General features: G+C 40.2%; 1 protein-coding gene across 1 annotated transcript in view; it reads left to right on the top strand.

Annotated features, from left to right (window-relative positions):
- Positions 1–14055, top strand: part of LOC114156538 (retinoic acid receptor beta-like) — a 145266-nt gene that overhangs the window by 60186 nt on the left and 71025 nt on the right. The window lies entirely within an intron of this gene.

The following is a 14055-nucleotide window of genomic DNA, read 5'->3' as shown; positions in this document are numbered from 1 at the left end:
CCATGGTTACTTGAGTATGCTATAAAATGCCACTATGTGCTTTGAAAACACATAACACCGCACCTTAAGAGTTTTGGAATGGACTAGTCAAAGTCCACATTCAAATCTGTCTGTATGTCAGTCTGTCGTAATTTGATATATTTGGAGAATGTTTTCCTAGTAGAATGGACAAATAATGCCAAGTCAAAATGGTGGACGCTGACGGAATCCTGTCAACATAGGGCTGTGCATTTATGCAGCTAGCATGTAGCAGCTTCCTTCCGTTCTGTGTCCTATTTTGTTTCTTTCCTTCCTTCTGTCTTTCATGCTATAGAACATTCTGATGGAGAAACATCATCTACAAAGTGTGCTCACTCACACGCCAGCAGATATTTGGATTCATATTCTCCATTTTTTCATAATCAAAACATACCATTTCTCCAGAATACGTTTTTGAAAGTTACTGTAGTCTTAAACATTGGATGCAAACTCATGTTTGCATCTCATTTTTCTAGCCAAACCTTCTGTCATTTTGTTTGAATGAAGTTCTCTTCCTGTGGTCTCGGTGCATTGTCCACCGCAACAATTCATAAATCAAGAAATAATCTTTTTTGTATGTTCATCATTAGGCAGAACAAGTGTTTATACAAAACCACAACTGTTCTCTGAATAGACTTTGATTGAATGCCAGCCCTTTCAGCAATAGCAGCTTGTCCAGCTTCTTATTTATTACCCCTTGAAGATGAGACGGTGAATAAGCGGTTTTCTGTTTGCATTGAGCAGCTGCAGCCAGAGAGCATCTTATTGTGTGGCAAAGCTACTGCTCATTTTAAAGATCATTTCTTTTTGGGTGGAGGTGGGTGGTAAACGGAGTGGAGGAGGGGATCTGGAACTAACTGGGGAGCATGGTGGGGGCAGGGAGAAAAGGAGGAGAGACGGAGGAACCAGGAGTCAGTCAGGACAATGAGAACTTTCTGGTGCTACACGTCTATCAGAAGATTCTCTCCATTCAGGTTCTTGCCCGTCAGACGAGCCACCATGCGACTGAAGTTGAAGATTTGAATGATCAAGCGAGTTTGTCCTACCATAGAAATAGTGAGGTGGTGATGGAAATACATCCTAATGGTTTTAGCAAAAGTCCAGTTTTCACACTGTGTTTCCCTGCATTTGATCCGGACTCAGAAATGGAGGCTGCGGATGGGAATCACTGGCGATTCTTAAGCTTCACACAAAGAAGCGATTTACTGTGTGTCTGAGAGTCATGTGTATTAACCTGCAATTATCAGGCAAAGAGCCCAAGTCTGCATTCAGAGATAAGTTGGATGGATGTTTGCTCTAATTCATGGGGACCCAATGCGCTTTACTCTGCTCAATGCACTACAGGGACGGCCCACAACAGGCAGCCTGACTCTGGAATACACACTGACAGCAAAACATGAGGAGATGTGTAAAAACCGCCTGCAGTGTGTTCACACTCATATTCCTATTTTTAATTTTTAGATACCAGCTGCATTCTGACATTCATACTAAATTGAAAGAGTCAAGCTTACAACAGCATGAATCTTGTATATATAAATATATATAATATTTCTCTCTAGCTGCAACATGGTTCAGGGTTTTTATTGCATTCAGTGAAAAGTTGGAGCTGCACATTGGCGCAGTTGATACCACTGTTGCCTTACAGCAAGAAGGTCCTGGGTTTGATTCCTGGCACAGGGTCTTTCTGCCTGTTCTTCCTGTACATACGTGGGATCTCTCTGGGTCTTCTGGCTTCTTCTCACTGTCCAAAAACATTAATGTTACCCCATTAATGTTAAGGTTAATTTGCCTCTCTAAATAAAAGGTGTGTGTGCATAGTTGTTTATCCTGTGTGTCTATGTGTTGCCCTGCGATGGACTGGTGACTTGTCCAGGGTATACCCCGCCTTTTGCCTGTTGACAGCTGGAGAGAGGCACCGACCCTTGTCAGGAGTGGCCAACCAACCAAAACTAGAGCAAATCAACTACTCACCCAGGGGGCCACAAAAGGCCTCTAAGAAACATCTAGGATAGGCAAAAAGGGCCTCCAAGGGAAAGATCCAAGAACAAAACTTCTCTTCTGCTGTCATCTGTTGGGGCAGCAGCATCAGAACCAGTGAAAGAAGCCTGGTTCTGCTTCTGGTTCTGGTTTTGTTCTGGGAATGTCTATGGAACCTCTGGAGATAACGATGAAAAGAAGGATTTTACATAAAAATCAAGAAAATGATGAGCAACTCTGACCATCCTCTTCATGAAACTGTCTTGGAAAACCAGAGTTTCTTCAGTCAGAAGCTTTTTCAGATTCACTGTACTACAGACTCCTACAGGAGATCCTGCCAACAGCCATCACTATCTACAATAACTCTTTAAAGAACTGCAATTAATATGATTCACAACAACATGTCATTTTCCTTTAGGATCAATAAGAAAATTTTGAATTTGAATTTGAATTTGAAACCACTGTTGGAAAAATGGAAACCAGCAAACAGAGCAAATGCTCTCCTCTGTTTGAGGAGAGCATTTTTGAAAAGAAGCAGATCTAATGATGTGTCTCACATTTAGCAAAGAAAAAGATTGATGATCTTCAATACTTTTGTGAAAAGTTTCTGTGGACAGATGAGATAAAAGTGAAACTGATAAGTGGCCATAAAACTGCCACTTATGCTAAAAAACCCTTAACATACTTTTTCATGCCACGGTTGATGCAGAAAAATCCCAACTTTCCATCCTTTTTGTCACACGGATACCGGCAGAGCTGAACAAGGTCAGTATGAACACTGGACACGTTTTTCAGTCTGATGTAAAACTCCTGCTGGCAGCGACATGGCAGTGGGATTTATTTATGAGTAAAGTCAAACAAACTTCAACTTGTGATAGTTTATTTCAAATATTTCCTGTCGTTTGCTCTCTTCAGTAAATATGGTAACATGGAATACTGTTGTCATGGCAAAAGATAAATGTTTTGACAACATACATGACTTGTGCACTGAACGTGGACATGATGATATGAGCCTTCAGTGTTGATTCCTGGGAGCTGCTCCTGGCTAACAAACAGGTAAATGGGATCACATGGTAGTGAACGTTGCTGTGAGCCCTGCTGTCTCTGCTGTGATCCGTCACACTGCACCACACACACTCAGCTGTTGTGTTTGCAGCGTGTCAGACTCGGTTCACCTTTTTTGTTCAACCCCGAGATTATATTTAGCCTCTTCTCAGACATACTCTCCTCAAACATGAGTTGTGTTCATTTTTTTCAACATTTCTGAATGATTACTTGATGGTACGTAGAAAGGATTAAGATGTCGGATTATTAGGACTTTAAAGAAATTGTATATCTGCAAAGCTCCTTTCTCCAGCCCACTCCTCTTTGGCTGCTGGCTCTTGGTCTCCCCCAGTACACACAACCCATGAAAGGATCTGTTTAATTGAGAGAGTTCCTCTTGGGGAAAAAGCCAGCAGACTGTGGAGCCTTTTGGGGAGGTTTGAAAGCTTCGATAAATGGTTGTTTATACGGAGAAGCTGTTTTCTCTTAGAGAGTACTGGATTTGTTGTACCTGTTTGTTTCGATGCAGGCACTCATGCTTTGAAAAGGTGCAAGGCCCCACTCAGTACTCTTGAGTTCTGCAGCATTGTTCATGCGCTGCAGGATAAACAACCCACAATAAACAACCAGCTGCATGAGGCCTGCAATGATAAACTCTATTCATTGTATTTAAAGCAATAAACAGTGAAACTGAATGCCAGGAAGACTATCATGTTCCTTGTGTCATCCTTAGCTCTTAGCATTGGTATAAATACTTCATGTTAGAGCTGGATCCCAGTGCTTTTGCTAGGCTGATGCCTGGGAAGACCTACGATCATCACTGTCTGTTTTTATGATATTCTGATTACCAAAAACAGAGCTCAGCTTGTAGTACATTTTTGTACATTCTTCATGCACAAAAATATATTTGTACATGTTATCAAATATTTGCTTCTTGTGTGCAGTTACTGAAAAAGAAGACTTCTATCTTTTTGTGTTATCCACATTAAAATCAAGTCCATCCTTCATCAAGATGAAAAGTTCATTTTGAAGCAAATAGAGACCAGGTGAGTATAAACTCATCTGCCCTGTGATGAAGGTTTTCTGGAGATCACTGGAAAACAACCAGCATCATAAAGACCAGGGAACACAGCAGACAGGGAAACTGTGGAGAAGTTTCCAAGTAGAGTTAGGTTCTAAAACAAATTCCCAAGCTTTGGACATCTCACAGAATTCTGTTCAATCTGTCATCTAACCATGGAAACAGGTTTGACCAACTGCAGACCTAACAAGGCATGGACATCCACCTGAACCGACAGGAATAATGTCACCAGCTATAAACACAAAAGGTCCCATCTAGGATCTGAAAGAGTCCTTCTATCCCAGGGGACTCAAACTCCAGTCCTCAAGGACCGCAGTCCTGCAACTTTTAGATGTGCTTCTGCTGCACCACACCTGAATAGAATAATTAGGTCATTAAGGCTCTGGAGAACTGATCTACACAAGGAGGAGGTAATTAAGCCATTTCATTCCAGTGTTTTGTACCTGTGGCACATCTAAAAACTGTAGGACAGTGACCCTTGAGGACTGGAGTTTGAGACCCCTGTTCTATCCAAACATCCAAGGCCTTTTTCCTGCCTTCCTCCTTCAGAAACACTCAGCCCAGATGTGAAGGCCATGGTTCTAGAATCCTTTGGCAGACAGAGAGAATGAGAAGGGTTGGAGCAATCTCCCACCTTGCATAAGATCCTGAGATCAATAAGGCCATACAGCTTGAGTGGATTGTTATGTCATTATGACTCGTCTCCAGGCCTTTAGACGGTGTGCTCTTATCTCCGGTTGAAAAATCCTCTCAGTGCTGAGAAACAGATTCAACTACTGGCTTTTTAAATGTACACAAATTCAAAGTTTAATGGGAATAGAAAATAACTTAATTTATAATTTAATTAATGTTGGACTATATGACACAGATGTACTTATTCACTCTGCAGTAGTTTAATTGAACAGCTAATATAAGATCAACCAACAAACTTCTGAGGTTTTCACTAAGCAGCTGTAATTATACTGAGATGAAATTATTCACAGGTGGGCTCTGACAGGTAGGTGACGTTTGAAGACAAGTGGCAGAAAATGTTATTTTATTCCATCTATCATTTTATTTGTTTTGATATTTTGATTTAGTCAATCATATTAAGTTCCAATCAAATAAATTGAAAGTTGTGGTTGTAAGGTAACAAAATGTAGAATAGATCAAGGGGTATTAATACTTTTGCAAGGCTCTGTAAAAATAACAGAACAGAGATCACTGAGATGATTAGTCTGACATGTTTCATATGTGAACTTGTCAGAGTATGTATTTTTTTATTATTATTATTCTATCAGCATTAAAAATGCATATGAGGGAAAAATGTATTTTTTTAAATTAGCAGTTAGCAATTAAGGAACACTAACATTACTATTCCCTCTACACACAGACAGACACACCCCTACACACACGCACACACATCCCTGTAGCATTCAATGCTTGGGAGTTCTTTTCTTTAAACCCAAAAGGAGGAAACTGGGAGCTCGACTGAAGAGTATTGATTTTCTGGCACTGCCTTGCCTCGATCAAGAAATGCCAATACGAGGATTCCACGCCGACTTTCTGGTTCATGTTGAGTTCACTTGTCATTTTCTATAATTCTGACAAAATCAAGATGCTTAACCGTGATGTAGTTAGACATGCCGGGCCGCCCTCAGGCTTTCTAATTGAATTAGGTGTCTGCGTTCTGCCATTTGGTACCAGTCTAAAGTATCCCCATGATTCAATCGGGGCAGAAGTTTAGTGTTTAAAGAGGGGATTGGGGAACAAGAACAATGCTGCGGTTCATAAATCCAGTAATTCGATGTATCTAAGCTTTTCCACAGCTAATATATCACTTTTATAGAGATATAATAAATAAATAAATACTGGGAGAAGCTGGTCAGGTCAGATAAGCTGAAAGCTGAACTTCAGGGTGTGGATGGACACATCCTGACTAGAGGGTGGATTGTTCTGTCAGATTCTCTGTCTGATTATTTGCGCTTTTTTCTCCTTTGCTCTTGTTTATGTTGCGGGTCGGATTTTCTTAGGCTTCTCCAATAGATATCATAATATAGATCTAATAAAGTATTCATATTTTCATGACTCTATTTGCCTCTCATAAAATTTTGATAGGCCTTTAACTATACCATAAAGAGGTGAGCTAATTGAATGGGGAGCTTTCAGTCACAAGGTTGCAGCCTCCTCCAACTACTAACAAGTTTGACAACTTTGTCAATTTTGCAGCAGAACCTTCCAGAGGAAAACTTCTGTCAAACTCCAACAACAGATGCAAATCCAGTCTGATGTGTCGACTGGATTTCTGTTCTCCTTGTGGACTTCTCAGTGGGTAGAGTGAATGCTTGAGGCTATGCTGGGTTTCCTTAGATAGGAACTTTTAAAATTACTATGAATAATTAATTGAGCATACTGTACTGTTTGATAACTAGGATCACTTGGAATGTATGTGTGATTGAATTGAAATGATTTTTGTGTAAAGTGTCTTGAGTTGACATTTGTTGTGAAGTGGTGCAACATAAATAAGCTGAATTGTGACTTATATTGTGACATGTAATTGTGAATTGTGACTTAAGCTGAATTGAATTGAACTGAACTAAATATGTTCTCTACTTGTGCTTTTGTCATGATGTCACCACCAGACTTACTACTACTTTCCTGCTGCAAATCACTATTTGTACACCCTTAGTGTCATTAAGTTTATTAACTCCATAAAGAAAGTATGGTACATTTTTTTGTTGTTATTGTTTGCATTGGGTTTCTCTTGCTGACCTTGCAATATAAAACATTTATAAACGTTCATTTATACAGCACCAATTCACAACACATGCAGTCTCAGGGCACGTACAGTGTTTGTATTTTTAATTAGTTCTATTTCAGAGCAGAACCTTGAAACTGATAAGTCCAAACACGTTTCATACTTAATTCTGCTGTCTTCCAGAGATAATCGGTGTTCTGCACAAAGCGATCATGAAACACTGGACAGTCATTTTCTTTGCCGTTTGTGTTTTATCACACTCGCTGGCTGTGTGACAGCCTCTGAGTGTGCGTCATCATATTCATGTTTAAGATGGCTATTGATGCAACAAGAGTGGAGGAAGAGATTAGCTGACTTTATGTGCTAATCGCTGTGAAATGACAGGCCCTGGAGGCCTTTCTGATCAGGCGGACTGTGCCTCACCGTGTGAAGCCCCCTCAATGCCCATTAATCCCTCCCCGAGCCACAGAGAAGCCTGCCTGACTGATGGGCAGCTCCCTTCAGTGCAGACACCAGAATCTGCCTTTCAAACTGTTGATCATGGGCAGGACTGGGAAGACGGCTGCTGGGTTAAGGGGCTAAGGGGCTGAGGTGATGGTTTAGTGGGGATAGCTGAAGAGAAAGCTGGTTTCACACAGCAGTGCTCCTTCAGCTTTCTGAAAACTTTCTTTCTTTATGGCTAAATTAAATTAAAGCAAAACTGTGTTTCATATTTGCGTAACACAGAATACATAACACTGACTAAACCATCAGACTGATCTCTGTAAATGCGCATTAAAAAGTAATAAATTAAATGAACGCTCAATAGAAATGCGAACTGTTAGAAGAGTGGCTATATTCCAGCAACCGTGGATTTACCTCCTGAACATGGCAGCCACTTTGGTTTCAGGAAACACTGAGTACACCAGGCAGCCAGGCAGCCTGCACAGGCAGTAAACCTCTGTAAGCCGTCCAAATAGGCGGCACAGTTTGAGATGGAGGAAAGCTCTGCATCAAGATGTGTTTGGGTTTGTACCCTGATCCCGGCTGAGGTTTGGCTTGGAGAACTAAGTCTCTCCACAACACCCTGCTGTCCCCAGTGAGAGGGAGAAGTTAGAAGACTGCACCGCAAAATAGGGATAGGCAACTATCCTGTAGTTAAATAAATACATTTTGTGATTTATGTATTTATTTTACAGTGTTGTCCAGGAGTTCAGAAATCAGAATTTTTCTCAGTGTCTAACCATCTACTTTCACAAGTGGAGCATTACAGCTTTCATCAAGTAATATTTAAACTTTATTATTATCTGCTTTAGGTTTATTTCAATTGCAAGCGAATAGAAATGAAATCCAAAGAAGGAAAGAAGAAGGGAGAGATTCAATGTGATGAAAATAAATTCATCAAATGTTAGCAAACCCCAAAACTGTCAGTGCTAACAATAATACTGTTCAGGGAGTGCGCTAGATTTTTTAGTTTTCTGCCATTTTCACTGACAGTATCAAAATTTAAGGTTAATTGGTTCCTCTAATTGTTTGCACTCTGCCTCCCACTCAGTGACTGCCCCAGTCGACCCTCTGCCGGGGTGGGCAACTCCAGGCCTGGAGGGCAGGTGTCCTGCAACTTTTAGATGCGTTTCTAGTTCAACACACCTGAGTCAAATAGTGAGGTCATCAGCAAGACTCTGGAGAACTTGACTGAACTTAGGAGATGATTCAGCTGTTTGATTGAAGTGTGTTGGACCAGGGACACATCTAAGAACTGCAGGACACCGGCCCTCGAGGATCAGGATTGCCCCCACCTGCTCTAGTCGGTCATGACCGCTCACATTGAACCAGGTTCTGGTTCTGCTCAAGGTGTTAAAGAGGAGTTTTTCCTTTTTTCACTGTCGCTACATTCATGCTCAGAGTTGGTATGAAGAATTGCTGCAAGGAATCATTACATTCTGGTCCAGAAGGAGTCAGTGACTCGATGCAGTCTGCTGTGTGTCCTAAGACAGGAAACTTTTTAACCTAATTGCATAATAAACTGAACTTGACTGCATTGTTTGATAACCAGCGTCATTTGGAATGGATGTACTGGATTTTGATTCTGTTTGTATGATTGGATTGAATTAAGAACCTGAACAGCTGCTCTGATCTTAAAGAAAACTGTAAATTAGCTGACTGATGCATCGCTAGCTGAAAGGCTCTGAAGGTTTATCAGTGATCCGTAACAATTCAGTTCACCTAGCAGGGCTTCTGTTTTTCTATTAGGTTATTTCCAAGGCTGGACCCTTCAAGTTGTAATGTGTCCGTTGTCTTGGTGACCCATCTCAGTTCTTTTTGCACAAAAATAACTCAACATATCATCATGTTAGACGTATCATCAGCATAAGACATTTGTTTAGGAGTTAAGAAGTATGTCGATTCAGGACAAGATGTCACACACCTCCATACACAGATCTGACTGGGAATGAAAACCTGCCAGTGTTTCACAAGAGACGGCAAAGCAAACAATGGAGCCGGTTCTGTTAAGACACTTAGACAAAATTGTAACTTACTGCTTCTCCATCGACCCACATTTTCAGCAGGGACACACTGCTGAAGGAATGCAGGACATAAGGAACAAGAAACTCACTTTATAACCTCTCAGTTAGAGATGTGTCTTCTTTCCATCCCACTTGGCCAGGAGACAGTCAACAAATCACAGTCAGTGTTTATTAGCCGCTGTGCTACAGCTGTAAACAATCATGTGAGCTTGACACAGTTAATTGTTCTGTCGTTAATAACGGGTGATTATGCTGAAGATAATTTCCTTCATTCACTTTATGTTCACCTGTTGAGGTGGAGCAGAGTTTGCTTTTGTGGTTCCCATCAGAGTTCGATTATCCATTCACATCTCCCCAAACAAACCGGACTTCCTAGACAAATGAACTGGAGTTTGATCTCAGCAGACTAAACAGGTCTGCTGGGAATACATCCTAAACGTCCCAGTTGTTCCCTAACTAGGCGCTGACCTCATACAGGCTTGTTTGTCCTGTTCCCTGCATCATCAATTGCTCATTATTTCTTAGCTGTTTCTTGTATTTGCTCATTAAAGAGATAATTAGCATTTGAATTTAGCAACTCAGAGAGCTGGCAGCAGTTTGAACCGCTAGAAGCAGCTGAAAATGGAAATCACTTATCTCCATGCAGATGACTGCAGGAACTTACTGGCATCTGCCAGCGTTCATCGTGAAATTCAAATTACTGAACAACATTGTTCAAAACAGATGAGATTTTTTACCCTAAACTTTAAACTCTTACACTGACTCTGTGCATTGGTATTTGTTCTCTTCTTGTTTTAGTTGCAAACTTGATCCTGTCATTTTTTTCTGGCCTTCTCATTTCATTAAGATATTATATGATTCATCTACACGGGTGGTGCATAGTTTTGACAGGGAATGAAAAGAAAACATAGTTTTAAGATTTTTCTGAATAAAAATTTAAAATGTGGAGTGCATTTGTATTTGTACTGATCTTTCAGTTCAAATAGGTGAACTAAAGGATGAAACCACTAGTCTGTCATGATGGTTCTCAGTCACGTGTTTCCTTTAATTAATATTCCTTCAAGAGACTGAACAGGCTCAATATCAAAAATATCCTCTTCATTACTGCAAACATTTATTTTAAGACATAAGGCCCTTTTGTAATGTGTCGATAGTACAAAATCAGCAAGCAGTAGGCATGTAGCAACTATTCGGAAAAAATGAACAATTCAAGTACAGCACAACAGAAGATAGTACTTGTTGAAGAGTGAAGTATGTACATTTAATTTAAACAATCAAGTCTAGTTGGAAGTTAATACATAAAATCCTAATAAGATGAATTCAGGTATGTTGTTGCAACAGGTCTGAAATGTGAAAAAACTGAAGGGCTGCGAATACTTCTGAAAAGTGCTGCTTGTCCTAAATCTGAATGGGTTTTATTCTAAAAGGATTTCAAATTTTTTGAAAAGGAAATATATTAAAAACCTTAAAAGTTCCATTCCTCTTACAAAAATAAAAATTTGTGCTGAGGATTTATGCCAAAATTAATCCTAATCTCCTGTTTCACGGTGTATCCTGTTACAACACAAAGGCTTGATTCCAATACACATTTTGGCATGATACTCAACCTGAGTGGAAAATACGGCTGCTTCTGCCACGCGGCTTCAATTAAATTACCAATAGCATAAGTGCAAGTGTAACTAAATATAGCAGTCTGAACAGGGTTTGACCCAGCGATGAACTGAGAGCACCAAATTCAGATGTGCTCATAAATATGCCATGAAATTCGGCTTTCTTGTGCAAAAAGAAATTGTAATCAAAAGTTTCCCCGATCCTCCTGCTGCTGTTTGGTTTAAGCTGTTAGCTTCCCGGTTGGGTTAAAGCGCAACGAAAACAGGGGCCCGGACACGTGTGCATTCCTCAGAGCTGCTGGGCTTTACCTGGCCTTATTAACTGCTCATCTACGCCATGTACGCCAGTCACAGACTGCTGAGTGTTGGCCTCGGCTGCCACGGCCACTGAGGCATGGATGCCAAAAAAGCAGCTTATCTTGATGGATGGATTCATTATCACCTTCTAATTACAGGTGGATTTTCAGGTGTATTCATTACGTGGGCTGAACAGTGCGGTGTGTATGTGTTTATCCAGGGGTTACTGTTACATCGGTGAAACTGCAGGGGGTCAGCTGGTGTGTGTCAAGGGGTCCAGAGGTTCCTATTTCAGGTCTGCTGTTGGCTCCTTACAATATTCATTAGCTCTGTGGGGATTGGTGTGTGGTGCAGTCAGCTTGGTTCTGCTCTCAAATCAACTTGTTCACTCCAGTATTGATATCAGAGAGAGGCTGTGCATGGATAGAGTGGATATTGCCATACATACATAAAAAGATAATTAAAATAAAGATCAGACCAGCACTTAGACCTATGCTAAATGCAACATGAAATGATCAACAATACCAGGTACGTTGGGGTGCACAATCACATAACACACACTTCCTCTAATTTTTTAGAGAAAAAAGTATATGGCAGATCTCTTTTATTTTATTCAGAACCTGATTACTTTAAGGAATGCTACCATACCATACCATACCAACTTTATTTATAAAGCACTTTAAAACAACCACAGCTGATACAAAGTGCTGTACATCAAAACACAACATAACAATAAAAAAAACATACAATAAAAACTTACAGTTTAAAAACAAAAACATACAATTTAAAACTAGATCCCGCTAGAGTTGAAAGCCAAATAAAATAGATGGGTTTTAAGACGAGCTTTAAAAGTGGACAGTGAAGGGGCCTCCCTGACCTGCAAAGGCAAGTTGTTCCATAATTTGGGGCCCATGACAGAGAAAGCTCTGTCCTCTCTGAGCTTCCTTCTTGATCTCGGTACCTCCAAAAGCAGCTGATCTGCGGACCTAAGAGACCGATAAGGTATGTATGGGTGAAGAAGCTCAGAGAGGTAAGCTTTAAGGAATGCTAAACACAGAACTTCTCCCCTGCATCCAAAGAGGTGCAGAAACTGACAAAATCTCATTTTAATTCTAATTGCAAAGGATTTGTGACAGTTGGTGGGATGTCTACTCTAATGGAGCTTTCTTTCAATGCAGTACACCATCTCCAACAAGTTTCACAGATCCAACATCCCCTACTCTCTACAGTGAGTAATAAACAAAGTGACAGGGTCACTAAAAGCAGGTAGAATTGCTCTATATCGGCGTCTCATCTGAGCCAGTTTTGGATGTGTGGCAGCCAGGGGGTTGGGTGAACCAAATGAGTCACACCGATACAAAAATAAATAATCTCTGGTAGCATATCAGATCGCTAAGAAGGACTTACTGTTAGTTACTGATGAAGTGACAGATGTTGGAGTCATTATTTACTATTCAGCTGGAATTATTATTTTCAAGAGATGTGTGTGTGGGGGGGGAGGGGGGCGTTTGCGTGTAGGGGTGGGCGTGGGTGTGTGCATGTGAGAGTGGTGTGTGTAGTATGATGTGTTAATCAATCGATAATCGCTGTTGTGCAACAATAGTTTGGCTATGAATAACCATATATAATTGCTTTAAAGGGTTTATATTAATTATTTTACAGGCACATGGAGCCATTTTAATTATCAATTAACTATGTTACCTTCAGTTGTTATAAAAGTGCTGTATATATCAAACATAACTAAAAAGAAATCTGACTTTGCAATTTGAATCCTTGAAATTGGCCTCTGTTTCTTTAAGAAGCTTGTGGTCTATCCAACATCACAGCAGTGCTCCTCCTTTGTCACGTTACAGACGTTCTTAGGAGCGCTGGACTGAAAAGTGGTTCCTGTGATGAACTCAGCAAATGTGGAATTCCACCAGCTGTTTGGTAATTGGTGCTGCTGCTAGTCTTTAGGAGCTGTCTGAGGCAGAAGCTTGGCTGGAGGCTGCAGACCCAAGCATTCGCTTTGTGGAAATATGGAGCTTTGCATCAGCAGGAGATTAAGCATCCCTGAATGGTTGGAGATTCAATGTTTCCTCAGTGATGCATGAATCAAAGCAACACTCCATGTATGTTTTTGATGAGGGAACAACATTTTAAGATAACATGATGGGCAATTTTACACACCTCAGTCATTGTTAGAAAGCTGCTTTTTGTGTTTACTTAGTGCACTATTAAAATGTGTTTGATGATTTGAAGCATTTTCAGTGCAAATAACAAAACTATTGATTTAGATCAAAATTACCCAATGAGGTACAATGTAAAAAGAAATAAACAAACAAAAAAGAACCCTCTTAGTTTACAATAAAATTTTGAAATTTCAAATCATCAAACACATTTTAATAGTGCACTAAGTAAACACAAAAAGCAGCAAGCAGCTTATATATATATGTATTTAGTGTAAGAAAACAATTTTTCATTAAATTGCTGACTTAAATATCATTAATCTCCTAGACCATTCATTCTTAGCTTATTGATCAGTCACTGCTGCAATGGCTGTAATTTAGTCATTTTCGATGCCAAAATGTAAGTCACAAGATGAACTTAAACAAACATAAAGAAGCTCGAGTTTGGCTGTTTTACACAGTACCTAAACTAAGCACCTAAAGGTTCCCTCCCCTCACTTATGTGAAGTGGAGGTAACAACTGAAAATGTTTTTTGAAATAATAAATTTGTTCCAGACATTTGTGTTCAGCTGTGACTCTGGAGGAGCTGCAGAGAGCCTCCGCTCAGGAAAAGGA

This window comes from Xiphophorus couchianus, chromosome 13 (assembly GCF_001444195.1).
Source record: "Xiphophorus couchianus chromosome 13, X_couchianus-1.0, whole genome shotgun sequence".
NCBI lineage: Eukaryota > Metazoa > Chordata > Actinopteri > Cyprinodontiformes > Poeciliidae > Xiphophorus > Xiphophorus couchianus.
This window is presented reverse-complemented; position numbering and strand designations above follow the sequence as displayed.